We start from the raw sequence: 18,607 nt of genomic DNA, 5'->3' as shown, positions 1-18,607 counted from the left end.
ACACAGGTGCTCCTTCTCCTAGCACTACGGACCTTCCACGATCTGCCCTTAGCATGCCAGCGTACGTGTATTGCTCAGTACCTCCCAAAGCATCAGTGCCTCTTCGCTCAAGCACATCTCACCATCCCTCACCTGCCGTCATGCACTCATTCCATCAGAACATGTTCGCTGAGTGTTCATTGTTTAGTCGCCACTGGGAGCTGAGGAGCATCCAAAGATTTCTGAGACATAACCCCTGCCCTCGAGAGGCTCAAGGTCTACTGAGAAGACGACTGTGTATTCATACACACAATAAGTATTCTTTTCCTGATTTTATTTTTTTTATAAATTTTAATTCCAGTAGTTAACATACAGTGTTAGTTTCAGTGTACAATATAGTGATTCAACACTTCCACACATCCCCCAGGGCTCTTCGTGGCAAAGTGCACTCCCTAACCCCCCCCAACACACACATCCCCTCTGGTTACCATCAGTTTGTTCTCTATAGGTAAGAGTCCGTTTCTCGGTTTGCTTCCCTCTCTATTTTTCCCTTGCTCATTTGTTTTCTTAAATTCCACATATGAGTGAAATCATATGTCACCTGTCTTTCTCCGATTGACTTATTTCACTTAGCATAATACACTCTAGCTCCATCCGTGTCATTGCAAATGGCAAGATTTCATTCTTTTTTGGTGGCTGAGTAATATTCCCTTGTCTTTATGTACCACGACTTCTTTATCCATTCATCAATCGACAGACACTTGGGTTGCTTCCGTAATTTGGCTATTGTAGGTAATGCTGCTATGAACATAGGGGTGCGTGTGCTCCCCTGAATGAGCATTTTTGTATTTTGGGGGTAAATACCCAGTAGTGCGATTGCTGGATCATAGGGTGGTTCTATTTTTAAGCAGTATTTATTGACTGCACACTATGCACCACTCACTCACCCAGGTCCTGGGGATACACTGGTGGCTCTGGGCAACGTGGTCGCTGCCCTGTGGAGCTTACAACCTGCAGACACGGTTCCACACCATGCTTCTTCCCTCTCCCTAGCTTCTGACTATTTTTACTGCTTCCCTTGCCCAGAATTCCCTTCCTTTTCCTCTCTGCTTATCTAAATCTAACTTACCCTGCAGGGCTGGGTTCACGGACACTGTCCCCTGAGCCGTTGCCAGGACTTTATGGCTTTGTGGTTAATGGCAATGGCTTTGGAGTGAACCTGGGTTCGAGTCTTAACCAGGCCCCTCCCCAGCGGCATGATCTGGGGCACATGGAGTCCAGGAGTCCAAGGCCAGTAGCAGCACCAACTGCGCAGGACTGATGAGAGAAGACACGAGATCGTGGGACGCGCCCAGCAGAATGGCACACCCAAAGCTCGCTTTCCGCAGCACCTCTGTTCCTGTCATTTCAGTCTCAGATTCTTTTTTTTTTTTTTTTAAGATTTTATTTATTTATTTGAGGGAGAGAGAGAGAGAAAGTGTACAAGCAGGGGGAGCAGCAGGCAGAGGGAGAAGCAGGCTCCCCGATGAGCAAGGAGCCTGATGTGGGACTCCACCTGGCCCTCCCCCTGCTTCTCAGGATGAACCCGCAGTGACTAAAATTGATCAATACATACCGCAGAAATCAAAATAGGCCTGCTCCATTTCCGCGTCTCAACGACTACACAAGTGCCCTGGAATTTGGAAAGATCTTTGCAAATCACTGGATGAGGCGAAGAAGAAATAAAACCACAGAGCCCCGGCTTTGGGATTTCACTTGCCTGGTAAAGGTCATACTATTAAAAGAGGATGCATTTCACTTCCGTTCTTTAAAGGGGCCTGCTAAGTGCAATACATCCGTGTAATTACAGGATATTAACTGCTCTGACGAGGACCTGAGACTTGAGGTGACAGAGCTGTCTCCCGCTCAGGGGCCTTTGCACAGGAAAGCAGAAGGTGAGCTGAACGGACCATCCAGGTGTTTACTTCCCAGCTTCTTGCTGAAACAGCCACTCCCCCCCACCCCAGGAGGCTGGGTGACACGGAGGACCCCGGGGCTGGCTCCTGTCCCCCTCCACCGCTTAGTCAGCAGCCCCCAGGCCTCGCGCTCCAGGCCGGGTGTGTATCCAGCAAGGCACCCGGGCGGCCAGCCCCATCCACCTGCAGCCCTCTTTAAAGAAGGATAATTCTCAGCCCAAAGAAAGACGAGCGCAGCTCCCACCACCCTGTCACTGGCCACAGAGAGACACAGCAAGCCACTGCCTCCAACTCTACTCTCACCTGCAAGGCCTGCCACCTTCAGATCCCGACGGGCAAGACCGTCGGAAGCTGCCTTTGTTTCCACCATTCCTGCTTCCAGAGAGTCAGGAGGCCTCCCCAGAGCACTGCGGAGGGGGGGCTACTGGCAGCATGGACAGGAGCAGCCTGAAGGCAAAAGCTGGTGTCCCCCTCCCCCCACATCCACCTGCTACCACTGCGCTGGCCCCACAGGCACAGGCTGGTCCTGACCTCACCACGACAAATCAGAACATAAGACAGATGGGGCTGCCATGTTCAGATGACCAAAGTGACGCCCACAGGAGCAGAGCAACTTGTCCAGTGTCTCTGAGGTAGGAGAGCCGGCACTGGCTAGAACTCAGGTTCCCCGACTCCCCATCTAGAAAGTTCCCCAGGCCCCACCTCGGCCATTCTATAACCTCCTTAAAGAGACGGCACTTACTAGTCTCTGTATCCTCAAGCCTAAGCTCACTGCCCAAGACACAGATGAGGGAAGGATGGAAGCTCACAAGGCGCGGACAGCTTGCCTGTCGTGGTGCCAAGCACTGTCACCGTAGATGAACTTAGGACCCTCGCAAAACCCCACTTGAAGACCAAAGTAATCTGCCAGAGTCACAAAGCCAGATGGCAGGTTGTCGACTGGTATCCAGACTGACCTAATTCTATAGCCTATCCCCACGTTGTCATGCTACCGAACTCAGCCAGGAACCAGAAGCTACCATGTCAGTCAAAAACACCCACTCATGAGATTTCATATCCAAGTTTAAATCTCACGCCCCTGCGACAGACACACGGACACAAGGAACCCTACGACCACGTCTGACAGGGGAAAGAGGAGCCATGAAGAAAAGGGAAGAAAGGAGCAAGTGTGGACTGCCTTAGTTAGACACCCCATTTCCTAAAGCTGTGTGACCTTGTGTAAGTTACTTGACCTCTCTGAGCCTTGACATCCTTCTGCATGAAATGAGCATGCTAATGGTGACTACCTCAGCATTACAAGAGGATAAAATGAGTACGTATTTGTAAAGCACTTAGAGAGGACAGGCCGTGGCAAACAGCAAACAGCTATATAAGTGCTCGTTAAATAAATAACTTGTTATTTCTAAATCTCCAAGCAATGACAGCAAGGGAAATAGAGCAACACTTCCCCCCGTTTCTTGTGACTTCGGTGACATCTGGAAAACACTCCGCTCGGGAGGACGCCAGGCCTCCAAGCTGCCATGGTGGTCACGGAGTGCTGAGACTTGCCCCCTCCCACCTCGGGCAACACACTTATTTACTGACCCTTCACCTCCGTGTGGCCGTCCCGCAGTTTCAGAGCATTTCCACACATCACCACACTTGTAAATCTTACCCTAACCCTGCAAGGCGGGTCGAGTAGGGATCCTGTCAGATCAGGAAACTGAGGCTATGTGATTTGGCCATGGCTGGGAGGCGGTTGGGGCAGGGAAGCAGATCCCACCCCGAGTCTTCCAACCTCAAGCCTGTCCTGCCAGGAAATTCTTCTTTTTTCCCCTATATATTTTAAAACATGTTCCTTATGCAACATATGTAAAAAGGAGCTTATACACACACACACACACACACACGTATCTTAGATAGTGATAAACTTCCACCTGCTTCAGAAAGAGGATGTTACCTCAGAAACCCCCTGTGTTCCCATTTTTCTGATAACAGCACACCTACTTGTTGCTCATAAAAAAGGTAAACATGCACATAAATCTATAACACACAAAGTGAAAAAGGCCTCACTCTAGACACTTAGTGTCGAGAAGCTCTCTGCCCGGAACGTGCTGAGAGGACGGAAATGTTCCAGATCTGTGCTGTCCAAGGTGGTAGCTGCGAGCCATGGGGCCAGTGAGCGCTTCCAATGGGGCTAATGTGGCTGAGGAAGTGAATTTTAATTTCATGTCATCTTTAACGCCATACACACATGTCCACACAATATCTGAACGAAGATGGGTCATCTGTTCTTCCCTCTTAAGACATTGTGGCTATCTTCCCCTAACACCGTATACCGATCGACTTCATTATCTTTTAACGGTCTCCTCCTTCCATTTAGGGGATACCATACTTGACATAAGCAGTCCCCAGTGGATGGGTACTTTGGGAGTTTCTGGTTTTTTGTTCCTGCAAAGAGTGAGCATATCCGCCAGTCTCAGGGACCCTGTGCCTCTGACAGAAACAGCGCTGCAGAAAGGGAGCTGGGACGTCTCATGACCGTAGCTCCCACAGATGAGTGGCCCCGAGTGGCTTCGGAATCAGGCAAGCCCCGGCATCACGGCGCGTTCTGCGGCTCACTGACTGTGACGGGCGGAACCACCACTGCCCCAAAGACGTACCCACTTCTGAGTCCCCAGAACCTGTGAATATTATGTTAGACGGCAAAGGATGTGACTCCGTTGAGAATCTCGACAGAAGGAGCTCATCCTGGACTTTCCAGATGGGCCATAAATACCATGACATGTATCCTCGTAACACGAATGCGGAAGATGCCAGTGGCCACAGAAGCAGCCAGAAGGGGAAAGACATCGATTCTCCCACAGCGCCGCTGGAGGAGGTACGGCCCTGCGACACCCTGCTTCGGGACTTCTGACCTCCACAACTACAACAGCATGCATTTATGCTGCTTGAGGCCACCAAGTTTGTGGTAATTTCTTATCGCAGCCCCAAGAAACGAATATACTCACGGTGTGGCCTGGGACCACTCTGAACCGCAGTCTCTACGTCTGAAAACAGGGGAACAGAAAGAGTTACTTTGGAGAGCTGTGGTGATGAGACAGATGATCTGTGAAGTGCCTGGCAGGGATCCAGGACTATCAGGGGCGACACACAGGTGCAGTGAAGGTTCTGAGCAAAGGTGCCAGCACCAGGCTAAGTGCCATCACTTACTGTGTGACCGGGCAGGTGACTCAGGATTGCTATGAGGGGTGAAAGAAATGACTCAAGTAAGGCTTAAAATAGTCCCGGTATATAGCAAGTGGTTAATAAATGCTACGTACTGTTTATTTTTATTACCACCACCACCACCCCTGTATTAGCCTGCTCAGGCTGCTGTAACCAGAGGCCACAGCCTGCATGACATGTTAAACAACAGAAATGAATTTCCTCATAGTTCTGGAAGCTAGAATGTCAAGATCAAGGTGTCAGCAGGGTTGGTCTCTCCTGAGGCCCTTCTCCTTGGCTTACAGATCACCACGTTCCTTCTGAGTCCTCAGACAGCCCTCCGTCTATGTACGTTCACCTCTCTGTGTGTGTCCAAATTTCCTCTTTGTACAAGGACACCAGTCAGACTGGATTAGGGCCCACCTAACAGGCTCACCTTATCACCTCTTTTTAAAATTTTTTTTTAAGATTTTATTTATTTATTTGACAGAGAGAGAGAGCCAGAGATTATAAGCCGGTGGGGCGGGGTGGAATGGCAGTGGGAGAAGGAGAAGCAGACTCCCCACTGAGCAGGGAGCCCGATGCAGGACTCGATCCCAGGACCCTGGGACCATGACCTGAGCCAGGCAGACGCTTAACCAACTGAGCCACCCAGGCGTCCCTCATCACCTCTTTAAAGGCCCTACCTCCAAACACAGTCACATTCAAAGGTACCGGGAGCTGGGTTCTGAATACAAAGCCGGAGGGCACACAATTCAGCCGCAATCACCATCATCATCCTCATGCAAAGCTCTTTACCTAATGTCTCGGGATGAAAGACACCCGTGTTTTGGTGGGTGTTCTCCTGTGAGGACCAATGCAGTTAACATTTAGAGACATGTGCTTCTAAAATGATTTAAATGGTGACGCTGTGGGTGCTTAAGTTATCTGGAAAGCTGGGATCCTGGACACAGGAAGGGCTGTGGTGGTTACAGGGTTACTGGGTATCCTCACTGGTCTTTCTCCCCCGGCTCACTGCACAGGGATTCCTTTGAAAACCACACACAGGATCCAAGATAGGTTTCTTAGAGGAAAAAAAAACCGTGGCGCCTCAAGCTCTCCTCCCAGCGCCCAGGGCCAGGTCACAGGGAGTGTGGCGACAGGCCTGCAGGCCAGCCCAGCAGGGCCGGGCCGAGGAAGGAGTGCACTTAGTGGGAAATGCAAATAAATTCCACTCCGCCTCCAGCTCGGAGCTCTGAAAGGGGAAGTGGAACCATGGCACAACTTAAATAAAGAAGTGAGTGGCTTCTAATGACTCTGAGGCTTCCAGGAAAAAGCCATTCTGAGGGTAAATAACAAAGAAGTCAAAGAAAACCGAGAAAACACAGTCGGATGTGACCGCCCAGAAAACAAGGAGAAGCCAGTTCCCAGGGAAACGGTAGAGGCTGCCCGATCGACACGTCCCCCTCAGAGGCTCCCGCAGTCAAGAGACCTGGCGTGCAGCTCCTTCCCTGGGACCTGAACAAGGACAAGAAGAGCCAGTGTCCTTCAGCACCGGCAGGATTTGACCAGTCGGCTCTAGTCACTGCCAGAATCCTCTTGATGACAAGGCCCATGAGGAGAGTGACAGCACCACTTACCGAGGGCCCGCTGTGACACACACACTTGCCGTATTCTCTCACTATTTCCACAATGAACTTAGGGGGTCTCAGCCAAAACCTTAAATAGATTACGACAGAAAGTATCAGTGCGTCGCATCTTGGGGACACGTGTATATTACACCTGTGCTCATATGCCCAGAGTCTAAATAAGTTGCGTATTTCATACCGTAGGTAATAGTCAAAATGTTTGAAAGCCTCTGTGTGCTGTTACAGAGGAGAAAATATACCCAATGTTTAACTAGTCTAAGGTCATACAGCTTATGACAGGAACCCCACTGCCCAGAGCCCTTGGTGCCCATGTCACTTTGTTGCTTCCATGCCTTCGAAGGCTTCCCACAGCTGTCAGAATAAATCCCCAAACCGCATCCTCATACCCTCACCTCCTGCCACTCTGTACCCCAGCTCACTGGTCTTCCTTCATTTTCCAACACTACCTGTACCCCAGGACCTTTGCACATACTATGCCCCCTGTGTGAAATACTTCCCATCCACTTCACCAGGCTCAAACCCAGGGACCCTTTATCACCTGTCTTTCACTTGTTCAGAGAGCTCTCTTTCCCCTCACTCCTGATTAGATCACATGACCCCAATAAAACACCCTCCTCACCCCCTTTCTTGTCTTGTCACCCAATAAAGGACTACAGAATTCATTCTTATTATTTTTGTGAGGTCCATGAGAGTATAGACTATGTCTATCTTGTTCCCAGGTGCTTAGTTCAGTGCAGGAATTGTGTAGACACTTGAGGAAGGAGCACATGAACCAGCCACATGAGAGGCACTACTTCCGAGAGACACGAAACTGTGCGCGCCTGTCAGCTGAGAACACCAGCACCCAAAATTACACAAGGCTTTACCGTATGAAATATCCTGATATTGAAATATGACAGCTCTGGGTCTGAATCCAACCTCTACAATTGATTAGCTGGGTGACCTGAGTAAATGACTCAAAGTTTCCTCATCTTTCAGGGGCGCCTGGGTGGCTCAGTCAGTTAAGCATCTGCCTTCGCCTCAGGTCATGATCCCAGGGTCCTCGGATGGAGCCCTGCATCAGACTCCCTGCTCAGTGGGAAGCCTGCTTCTCCCTCTCCCTCTGCTGCTCCCCTTGCTTGTGCTCTTATCTCTCTCTCTCTCAAATAAACAAATAAAATCTTAAAAAAAAACAAGCTTCCTCATCTTCAAAAGAGTGGGTTATATGCATCTCCACAAAATAACCTAGATCATAGGTTTGGCGCATCCAAGCCCCCTCCTCAAATTACAGCTAGTGTTAATATTTCGTAACACGCTGGGGTCTTCACAAAACCCTCGCACATTCCAAGAGATGACCTATGAGTAGGGAATGGGGCAACAGGCGCGCTCACACATTGCTGGAGGGAGAGCAGCGTGGGGCAGCTGCGAGGAACGGAAAGTTGACAAGATCTGCCTCAGGGACAAAGGCTGTGCTCTCTGACCTAGCAATTCTACTTCCAGAAATTTTACTCTAGGCATGTCAAGTGACTTACATAACCATGGTTTTACCACCGCCTTCTTTACGACAGCAGCAGATCGGAAATAACCTAAATGCAACAGAGGACTGGCTATGTAAGCTTGGGCGTCCCACACGCTAGAATCCTATGCAGCTGTAAGAACGAACGGGAAAGCGCCTTATATACTGACTGGCATGCCCTCCCATCTGCATGAAAGTGTGCTAAACGCAGAATCGCGTGTATATGATGCTACCATCTAAGTAAAAGAAGACGAAAAGAGCATTTGCATATTTCATTGCACTGCATAGAGTATCTCTGGGAAGACAACCTGGAAACTGAGAACACCTGTTTCCCCCAAGGAACAGGGCTGAGTGACAGGGGCACAGTAGGGAAGACTTTTCTCTGCAAACCTGTCTGCACCTTGGAATTCTGAAACATGAACATGTATGACAGAGTCAAATACATAAGTAAAAACAAGAGTGATGCCTGCCCCACCCCCGCTCAAGAAAGACAATTAAACATAAAGGCTACCGATTTGTTCAAAGTCACTCAGCTGCTTGGAAGAAGTGAGGATTCTAACTTGGCTTCTGATCCCAAATAAGTGAGCAATTATAGTTCATTCGTTCATTTGACACAAGTTTCTTTCTTTGGCATTTATTCTACGACAGGAGCTGCCTTGTACAGGGACACACGGGTCAGAAAAACCCTAGAAAGGGGCGCCTGGGTGGCGCAGCGGTTAAGCGTCTGCCTTTGGCTCAGGGCGTGATCCCGGCGTTCTGGGATCGAGCCCCACATCAGGCTCCTCCGCTATGAGCCTGCTTCTTCCTCTCCCACTCCCCCCGCTTGTGTTCCCTCCCTCTCTCGCTGGCTGTCTCTATCTCTGTCAAATAAATAAATAAATAATCTTTAAAAAAATTAAAAAAAAAAAAGCCCTAGGAAAAAAGAAAACGACAGGAAGACCGACTTCTTTCCTTTTTCGCACCATGTGTCGCATACTTGCTATACTTTGCAGAACATCGCAGACGGGGCAGGACCCTCCCTGGGCTACAGGAGGCAGGCACCACTCAATCCAATCTGACTTTCGCCACCTCAGGACACAAGCTCAGTTTTGCCAGATCTGAATTTTCCAAGAGATGCCAAAAACCCAGGTTTTTAAAGTGCGAACTCATGTGACTTATTTAAGTGTTGGCATTAAACTCCCCAAGCAGACGCGCCCTTTAGGGGCCTAACATAGAGGTTTGGGACCTTTATTTTATCCCATCACAGCTATGACCACCAGCCTTCTCACACCCTTCCCCGGGGCCCCCATCAGGTGTAATGTAACCCCCCCACAAACCAGCCACTGTGGGCTTGGGCAAGTCACTTCCCTTCCTGAGGTCTGCTGGCTTAACAGCTGATGAAAAGAGTGTGGCCTAGCTGGTGGCCATGAGCACCTTGGCATCGTCAGCTCTCCGTTCGGCCCCTACCCTGACTGCCCTCCAGAACTGAGCACCTCTGAGAGACGAGGCAGCAGAGGACCCCCGCCACAGCACAAGCCCAGAACTAGCCCCCACCCACCACAACAGCTAGCTGGCCAGCCTCTCAACTATCTGCTGTCTTATCTCAGTCCTACCCCATCACTGACTCCGCACTCAAACAACGAGCTCCCCTTCGTATTATAGACACACGCACACACACTTTTCCAACAGGACAAGCCGGCAGCGTGCGGGGATCCCAAGAAGAAACCCACAGCCAACAGGACCCACCGAGCCAACCCAGGAAGCTAGATCTGACCCCTACACGCCCCACCCCAGCCCACCAGACAGAAACCAAGTCAGAAGTGGGTATTCAAGAGTGCTGAAACCATTCTGCAAATCCCTGACCATGACTCTTTTACTCTATTTAATCACTGAAAAGACTATCCTAGCTTTCATCAGGGGCCGGCCACAAGGGTCAGGACGGTGCCACGCCTCTGTGTCTAGCATCTCGGTTCATCTCCACTCGAAACTAACAAGGCAGGTTTAATCTTCCCACGTCCCCGATGAAGAAACTGACACACAGGGATTCACTTGTCCAAAGTCAGAAGATTAGTAAGAAGGACCGAGCGTCAGATCCTACCCGACTCCAGGGCCTGAGCTCCCAACTGCCGTGGTTTTAGCAATACTTATGTCTGCCACACGCAGAGCTGAGACGTGACCACCACCCGTGGCTTCCTTTCATGCGCACCATCGACAGCTTCTGGCCTGGCCGGAACATCTGGCCTGGACATCCACCATCTAAACCCTGGTGGGTGACACAGCGCTCCAAACGCTACTGTCTGGCAGACAACGAGAATCTTCAGTGTGGGGAAATGTGCTCCGGGCTGCAAGCACACTCTGTCTCTCCCAGGAAGGAGGCTTCGTTTTCTCAGGGCCCTTACCAGCTTGTGAGGTCATCGTTGTTTGTTTACTTGTCCACTGACGCGCCCCGATGGCATGTAAGTTCCTCAAAGTCTGAGACCTGGCCCGTCTCGTCCCCTGCCATCGCCTGCTGCAAGCACAGTGCTGGGCCCATACAAGGTAAATGTCTCTGAATGGTGGAATGACACATGGACTTCCAGGCCACCCGCCAGAGCAGCCTTCCCGTTGCCGAGGGACCAGAAAAATTCTCTCCCCGGATGACTGAACTGCGGCCCGCCTAAGTATGACTGCGGGAACGTGGACCTGGGCCGCGTGGGCCAGGAATCCTGGGTCTGCGTGCGGGTGAGCGGAGCCGACAGACAGGGCCCGGGAGAGGTGCCCACTACAGAACCGTGTGACTTCTCCGCAGCTCTTGGGGGAAAAGCGCCAGCCGAGGGACAGACACACTCCCACAAACAAGAAAATGCGAAGGGTCAAGTTCAGACTACGGAAAAGGCGCCACAGGAAGAAGGAGACAACTTTCTCAGCGCTCCACTGGAAACCGATGCAGACAGAAGAGTCTTGAGAATGTGAATTTAGGCAACAGTAAATATTAGGGCAAAGAGGACACAAGCCCCAGTGCTTCTCTCTGCTTAGCCGTGCCTTCTCAGTGCCCGGAGCACTCAAAGCACTGACGATTCCGATCCAGCTAGCCTTAATTATTTCATCACATCGTCACCCTCACCCTGGCCTGCAAACCACTGTATCATCACCAGAAAAAAATCCCCTCCTTCGGTACAAGTCAAGCAAAACTGTGGGGAATAACCACACATCTTATTTACTCATCTGTGAGCCCCACTTTAAGGATCGGGTTTCTTGGAGTGCAAATTGTGAGGGTGTGGCCCGTAAATGCCATGCAGAGCGATGCTGTGGGGCCTTCCAGATGATAAACCCGAACGTCTAGACAGAGGCGGTGGCGGAGGCTGACCATTACGTGAGCAATTAGACTTCTGACATCCAAACCCTGCTGGGTGACACAGCGCTCCAGACGCTACTGTCTGGCAGACAACGAGAATCTTCAGTGTGGGGAAATGTGCTCCGGATTAACTCGTACTATTGGTTAAAAATGAGCTTCACCCTCCCACTGCAAGAATAGGGTGAGATGCTTTTTCGTGAGAAAACGGGATTGAAGGAAAGGAAACTTCTCTCCATGCCCTGCAGCCAAGTATAGAAAGCACTGAACAAAGACTCAGAAAACTAAAGAGGCGCCTGGGATCTGATCACTTCACAGAGGTCATGGGGTCACTTCAAGTTCATTCAACAACCAAACATCAGGAGGTCCCGCGTTTGCCAGGAACTGAGAAGAGGAAGCATAGAGGGTAAGGAAGTATAAACCACCTGCTTCCACGGGGTTCAGGGTCTCGCCAGAAACACCCAGAAGTAATGTTATGAATGCAAGTTGACAACTATAATTGAAGATGGGCAGTGGAGACAAGATGGAGGCAGAAGGGTAATTCACCTTTCCCAGTTACAAGGCAAAGCTATTAAGAAGTCAAGTGAAAAACACAGGTTCTCCATTTTCTTGCCAGTCACTCTGAAGAACATGGATGCTGGAGCCTAGAAAGGAAATGTGGGGAAGGAAACCCAAGTTTCATAGGTAAGCCCTTCAGAAGCTTGAGTATCCTTTTTCATTTGTGACAGACAAGGACAGGATGGAAAAAATCACAATTCAACGAATATTTCGTGAGCACCTACTATCTGAACACAGAGACAAGCCGGATGTAGCCCTACCAGCAACAAAGAAACAAAAAGAGAAAGAAGAAGAATTCAGTCGTGATTAAAGACAAGAAGGCCTGAAGCCAGGATGGCAATCTCGATTCTTAGCGGGGCCGAGGCAGGGAACACCTCCATGTTAAGGGAGTTCACTCGTTTTGGTTTCTGGTTTTTTTTTTTTAAAGCCGGAAACCTTAAGTTTAGATATCAAGTCTCCTAATTTTTATATTTTAAACAGCGGTGGACCAATCCCATTACTTTGAAGTTAAGAAAACTGAGGCCCAGAGCAACTGGCCAACTTGCCCACGGTCATACAGCTCGCCCATGGCAGAGTTGAGATCAGATTCCGGATCTCAATTCCCTGACCTGTGTTGTCTCCAAGATGCCAGTTAAGGCCAACGCAGGGACTGTTTCAACAGCTCCCCTCTCTGCAAAGTTGATACCGACACCTTTCAGAGTGTCTTGAAAGTCCTCGATTGTCCTGTTGGTCAAGAATTAAAAAAAAAAAAAAAAAAAAGGAATTTTTAAAGCTTTTCTCAGAACACTGCAAAGGATTACCTTGTTTACCCACCAATTTTGCCTCCAGATACTTTACAGTGAAAGGGGTCACGCAGCTCCACAGTGGGGGACCCTGGCAGCTGGCACGCCACAGCAGAATTCCCCGAAATGACGGCACCAGTTGACGTGGTGTCCCCCAAAGACATCTGGAGAACGACAGTGAACCAGTTCCAAAGGAGTATGCGGAATTAGACAGCAAGCGTTAATGGGTTTCCATTGCGGATTTACGCAGCTGAGGTCACGAGCAGGTTGTAACAGGGTCTGAGGCAGCTCAGTTCAGAATAACACACACACACACACACACACACACACACACACACACCCCACAGCCCTGGCTGGATTCCTGCCCCCAGTCCCTGTAAAGAAGACAAAAACAAACACTCGTCTCGATGTCCTTCCAGGCTCAGCTCAAGCTGACATATACTCTAGTTCCTGAATGAAGGAGCCCCAAGCAGTCCCTCAATCCCTAGTATTTGCTTAAAACCTAAAAACCTAACAGCTGTCACAGATGCCTTCAACCAAACACAGAACTCAGCCCGGATCAAAAAGAACCAGCCAAGATGTACTGTATGGTGACTAACATAGTATAATAAAAAATCATTAAAAAAAAAAATCTCTGAGCAAATACAAAAAAAAAAAAAAAAAAAAAAAAACCCGGAAAAAAAAAAAAAAAAAAAAAAAAAAAAAAAGAACCAGCCAAGCCAGAGAAAGTTCTGTAACAGGTAAGGAGGAGCAAGAAACTGGGGGTGCTGCTGGCATTTGACAACCAGCTAACGTGAAACCAAGACACTGACGAATGCATTAGAAAAATCTTATATCTGTACCCCAAAATTGAAGAGAAGGAAGGAGAATGAAAGCCTAGAGAGGTAAATACATGTTTTTAGGTAGCATATGATTATATGCAAAATAAATTGTACAAACACGCATGATGGCTCTTCGGGCAGTGGCCGGGGTAAATGTTGACCGTATTTTCCCATGGGGCGTGGTCAAAAGAAGGAGAAACCTTTTGGTAAGTTCTCCGCTCTCTCAAACCCTCTGGGCACAGGTCATCTGTCAGCACACCAGGGCCCGGAAGAGGACCAGGCAAGTGAGGCGCTGTCTCTCAGCGTCATGCCCTTCGTGGTTACATCCTGATGGCTCCCCAGTCCAGCCTCGAAAGCGCACACACCACCCCGTTCGATAAAGAGCACTCAGATTTTTGATTCAAAGCTCAAGCTCAGAGTAAAGGTGGCTGATTTTCATTATAGGCCTATCCTTTTACTACAGAGATAAAGGAGCAAGTCATACTCCATCCAAAAAGCTTCACACAGCTGTCCCTAAATTTCCGACAAAGAACTCAGTTCACCGGCTTGCTTTCCAGAGGCTGACAGAGTCGAACGTACCTGGCTAGGAGCTTCAGCTTTGCAATGAAGCCAGTATATAAAAACATCATCTACTATCCTGCTACAGAAATGTAGTATTTTTCAAAGGTAGGGAGCAAGAGAACGCCCTCTACACGTTTAAAGAATATAAAAAAGCCTCCAAAATCCCAGAATATGTTAGAACTAGAACTATCGCGGATTAAAAAAAAAAAAAAGTCAGCTTAAATTTAATAGGCCGTTTAAATTCCTAGTTGATGGTAATTAGAGAGCAAGCAACATTTCTTTAAACGCTGCTAGACAGAACTTAATCCAATTTAGGTAATCACTAACCTTTGCTGTTTTTTTCCCCTCCCTCTCTCTCCTCTAAATGAAATCCAAGGATTGATCTACAAAGGCCATAAACTGGCAAAGCATAAGAAAAGAGTATTTAAAGACAGAGGTTGGATGATTATTACCACGAAAGGCCAAGTCCAATTAAAATGGAAACAGGTCTCAAGAGCTCCCTAATTTATATTGCCTATAAACTGGGGAGTCTTACCAAGCATCATCACAACAGAAGGTATGCTGAGGGAGGAGGTGGGGGTCCTTCCTGCCCCACTCTCCCCCCCTGGGCACCTCAAGTGGCAAGCCAATTGCCAGGTCTTGCTTTACAGTGTGACAGCCATCCCCTGCCAGACCAAGGCTCGTAATTCTCTAAACTCAAAGTATCTGCAGAGCCTCTCTCCTTCTTCCATGGAGTAAGGACTACCCAGACGGTCCCTTCAGCTCCTCCATTGCTCACCCACCTCCTATCCCCTCATTTTTAAGCTCCCACACTGCTCGGATATCCACTTCTGATCCAGAAACTTCCATGTGAACCACCAGGACTTTCTTGAGTACTTGGCATCCTGGATTCTTCACGGAAGGCCTTCAAGGGGAGATATCAAAACATACTGGAAAGCACAAGGCGCTTAAGTTAATGGCTGTTCCGTCAGGAAAGGAATTAACCTCTCTGAGCCTCTGTTTTCACATCTTAAAATAGGAAAAAGAATATTCCCCTGCTCAGGTTGCTGAGAGGCTCAAATGACATCACCATAGCTGTCCCTGGCTCATGACAGCTGCCCAAGAAATATGTCGGCTTGTTTGTTTTAACTGTGCAAGTTTCAAAGCAAACCTTGGATCCCCAGTCCCTGAGAAAAATGTTCATTAACTCAAGATCACCTCTGATGTCTCATCATTTATACTGGCATCATGTATACTCCCAACTTCCTTCCCGGTTCCAAAGTGGTATCTTCCCTTATAAAACACTGCCTTCTGCTTATCAGGATATCACTCTCTCTGTTCCCAAATTCCTAACCCAGCACAAAATCCCCCAAAATACTGTATTCTCAACCTTCAGCAATTGAGATATTAATTCACACTGACTTGTTAACAAATAATACAGTCTATAAGCATTACTTTTAACATTTGCACATAGAGAGGCAGCTCTAGGGAAGAAATTTTTAATGACAAACATTAAACAGAGTAAGGATCTCTCAAAGGGGCTCACACCCTACTTCTCAAATCAATTCTGTATTGGTCTAGTCCTGCAAAAACCATCAGAAGGGAAAAGGCCGCAATTGAAGAAAGATTTCAGTACGCTTGATCTTGTACAAGGGCTCTACAAAAGGAATGACCACAGGAAGTAATGAGGGTAGGAAAATAATTAAGAAATCCACAAAGCCCTAATAATCCCATTTTCTACAGATAAAGGGTTTAAATCTTGCACATACACTGTCAGTGAGCAAACAGAAGATGATGACATTTAGGTCCGGACTACCAGCATGAAATTTTCAGGTACCAGAGTAACAGTTTCCTAAACACAAGATTAGGACTTTTTTTTCCCTTCAATAATTGAGCCATCCTGTGGTACTATGTGACATCGAGAAAAAATAAGAAAGAAGAAGCCACCAAGTTACTCAACTATAAGATGATCTAATCAACAACTGAGGAACAACAAACTGAAGGGAAACATCTCTAGTACCGGCTCCCACTAGAGACCCCATCCTCAGCTTCACCCCTGTGTGTGCGCCTTGGGACAAACCACTTAAATGGTTTGTCCAAAGCCTCAGTGGGCTTATCATTACAGTGATGGGGCTATAACCGTCCCTACCTCATCACTGTTTTGGTGCAGATTATATAATATTATCACTGTCTCTTAGGGCAAAGTTTAAGACATAATAAGAACTCAAGGAGTGTTTGCCCCCCTTCCTCCTTTTCTGAATAAAGGGAACATTTTTATAATGTTCAAATAACAATTACTATTGAAATCTCACCTCCCGAAATAAATATCCATGAACCTCTGGATCTGAAAGAAACGAGGTCTCCTCATTACAAAACAAGGTAGTCTAAACTAAGCCCTGGAGAAACAAGTCAGTTGGACTAGCTCATTTCTAGTGTCTTTCTTTTTTACACTATTCCTGGTTCTGGCTGTTAGAAGCATCAGGAAAATACAGAAAGGACAATGGTTGGGGTTGGAAAACCGAAGGCAATTTTGTGGATAGATCAAGCAGTGTTTCCTCTATCTGCTAGTTGCCTACAAAACAGGCTCTCAAGGGCACCCTTAGTGGGTTAGAACAGCTCAACACTGCAGCCAGGTTCCAAAAAGAGGAGGGCCCATCGCACCTTTCTCGGCGGTACTGGGAACCTCACCAGGCGCTTACATTTAAAATGTGGCTAAATTAGCATCTGCAAGCTCCATTTCCCCTCCTGACCCACTTGCTGCTTCATGGTGTCAAGAACAGCGCCTTCCACCAGAGAGCAATTCACCCGAGCTCAGCGCCGGGACATTTTGCAGCGTGTAGGCTAATGGAATGTCAGGACGGCAACACGCGGTGGTCAGGGTCACCAAAGATTGGTCAAACGAGAGACTTCATCAAGGAGCACCCTTTGGAGGGGAGTGCGGACCGTTAGCGCCCTTGACCACTTTGGTCCTTCGCGTGGGCCGTTTGAATTTGAACGGATCCTGTGGACAACAGGTTCCAGAACTCCGTCGCAGCAGGGATGCCGGGAGACCCACCCAGAGCTTTTAACATGCGGGTCTCGGGAGCAAACGTGCCTCCGAGTGGCCGCGCGTGAGCCTTCCGTCTTGTGGGGCGCATCGCAGTAATTGAAACCTTACACACCGCAGGACTGCAGCGGCGTCTATAAATACCGCCTTACTGCTGACAAACAAAACGCCGGCTCCCGGCACCGCGGAGGAAGAGGCGGCGGCATGTGACCGAGGGCAGGCGCAGGGAAAAAACCCTGTTGCCTACCAGGGAGGCACCCCAGAGCCGGTTGCCGAAACACAGTTTGCAAGCACACAGCCTGATGTGACCCGGGGCGCCCGCCCTCGGGAACAGGGGCGCAGGGCGGGGAAGGGAGGGTCCTGGCCGCTGGGGGCCCGGGGGGCCTGCGGAACGCCCCCTGCACGCAATGGGTCCCCCCGCGTGCGCACAGTAGGCCCCCCGCGTGCGCACAGTAGGCGCGCAGAGGAAAGCCTGGCCAAATGGAGGGCGGGCGGGCAAGCCCGCGTGGAACCGGGGGTGCAGCCGGCGCCGACAGCCGCCCGCCCCAGCCGGGTGTCTCGCGGGCTGCGCCCCGGCCCGCCCCAGTCGGCGGAGCCCGGCGGAGCGCGGGACAAAGCGCCTGGCCCCCCTGCCCTCCCTCCCACGCCTGCCTCAGCAAAAGGGGGACGGCAGGAAAAGATGGGCTGCCTCGGGGCGCCGGATCGCCCGCGCCCCAGCCGGGGCAGCTCTTTAGATTTGCCGCCTCAGGCAGAGGGAGAACGAGAGAGGCAAACAAGCAAACTTTCTTTTTCGATCTCCTGGCACAGCCTGGGTCCCGCGGTCGGCGGCATCCCCCCATCCCACGCTAAGCCACACGGCTTCCCCCCCCCCGCCCCAACCCGGGGGTCGCCAGTCCGGTCCCCTCCGTCCCCCTGCTGCGTGGGATCTGAGGATCCTGCACCGTGCTGGGGTCCCCATCCGGTTGCCCCCAAATGTGGCGCTTTCCCCAAGCCCCCCGGCCCGTGCCCCGCCAGTCTATGCCCAGAGTGCACGGCGAGTTCCTGCTCAATCCTGCGCGGTAGCTGAGCGGACAATTCCAGCCCCTCCCCGGGACTTCCCCACTCACCCCCCTGGGGTCCCGGGGCTGAGTCACCTCGAGTGGCGCACACCCGCAGCTCGCCTCCACCCGAAACTCTGCGCGCCCAGGACAAAGTTTCCGGTCTTCCAGAGAAAGTTTTCTCACTGGAGAGCAACGAGGGACCTGGAGGGCTCTCCCGCCGCGCTCTGCCCCGCTTTCCCTCCTCCCTCCCCGCGCAGCGCTGGCCTC

General features: G+C 49.9%; 1 protein-coding gene across 8 annotated transcripts in view; it reads right to left on the bottom strand.

Moving 5' to 3' along the window:
* Positions 1 to 18,601, bottom strand: part of PRR5L (proline rich 5 like) — an 80,381-nt gene extending 61,780 nt beyond the window's left edge. The window contains exon 1 of one of the 8 annotated variants that reach the window (XM_040638961.1): positions 18,407 to 18,601. The gene's annotated coding sequence lies outside the window, so the exon portion shown is untranslated. Of the gene's footprint in view, positions 1 to 10,320; positions 10,831 to 18,406 lie in introns of those variants that run through there. The other 7 variants (XM_008686791.2, XM_040638965.1, XM_040638964.1 and 4 more) reach the window with 7 other exon arrangements.
* Between the last annotated feature and the right edge of the window lie 6 nt (positions 18,602 to 18,607).

The sequence above is a fragment of the Ursus maritimus genome, unplaced genomic scaffold, assembly GCF_017311325.1.
Source record: "Ursus maritimus isolate PB19 unplaced genomic scaffold, ASM1731132v1 scaffold_23, whole genome shotgun sequence".
NCBI classification, from domain to species: domain Eukaryota; kingdom Metazoa; phylum Chordata; class Mammalia; order Carnivora; family Ursidae; genus Ursus; species Ursus maritimus.
The sequence above is the reverse complement of the archived record's forward strand: the minus strand, read 5'-3'. Positions and strand labels throughout refer to the sequence as shown.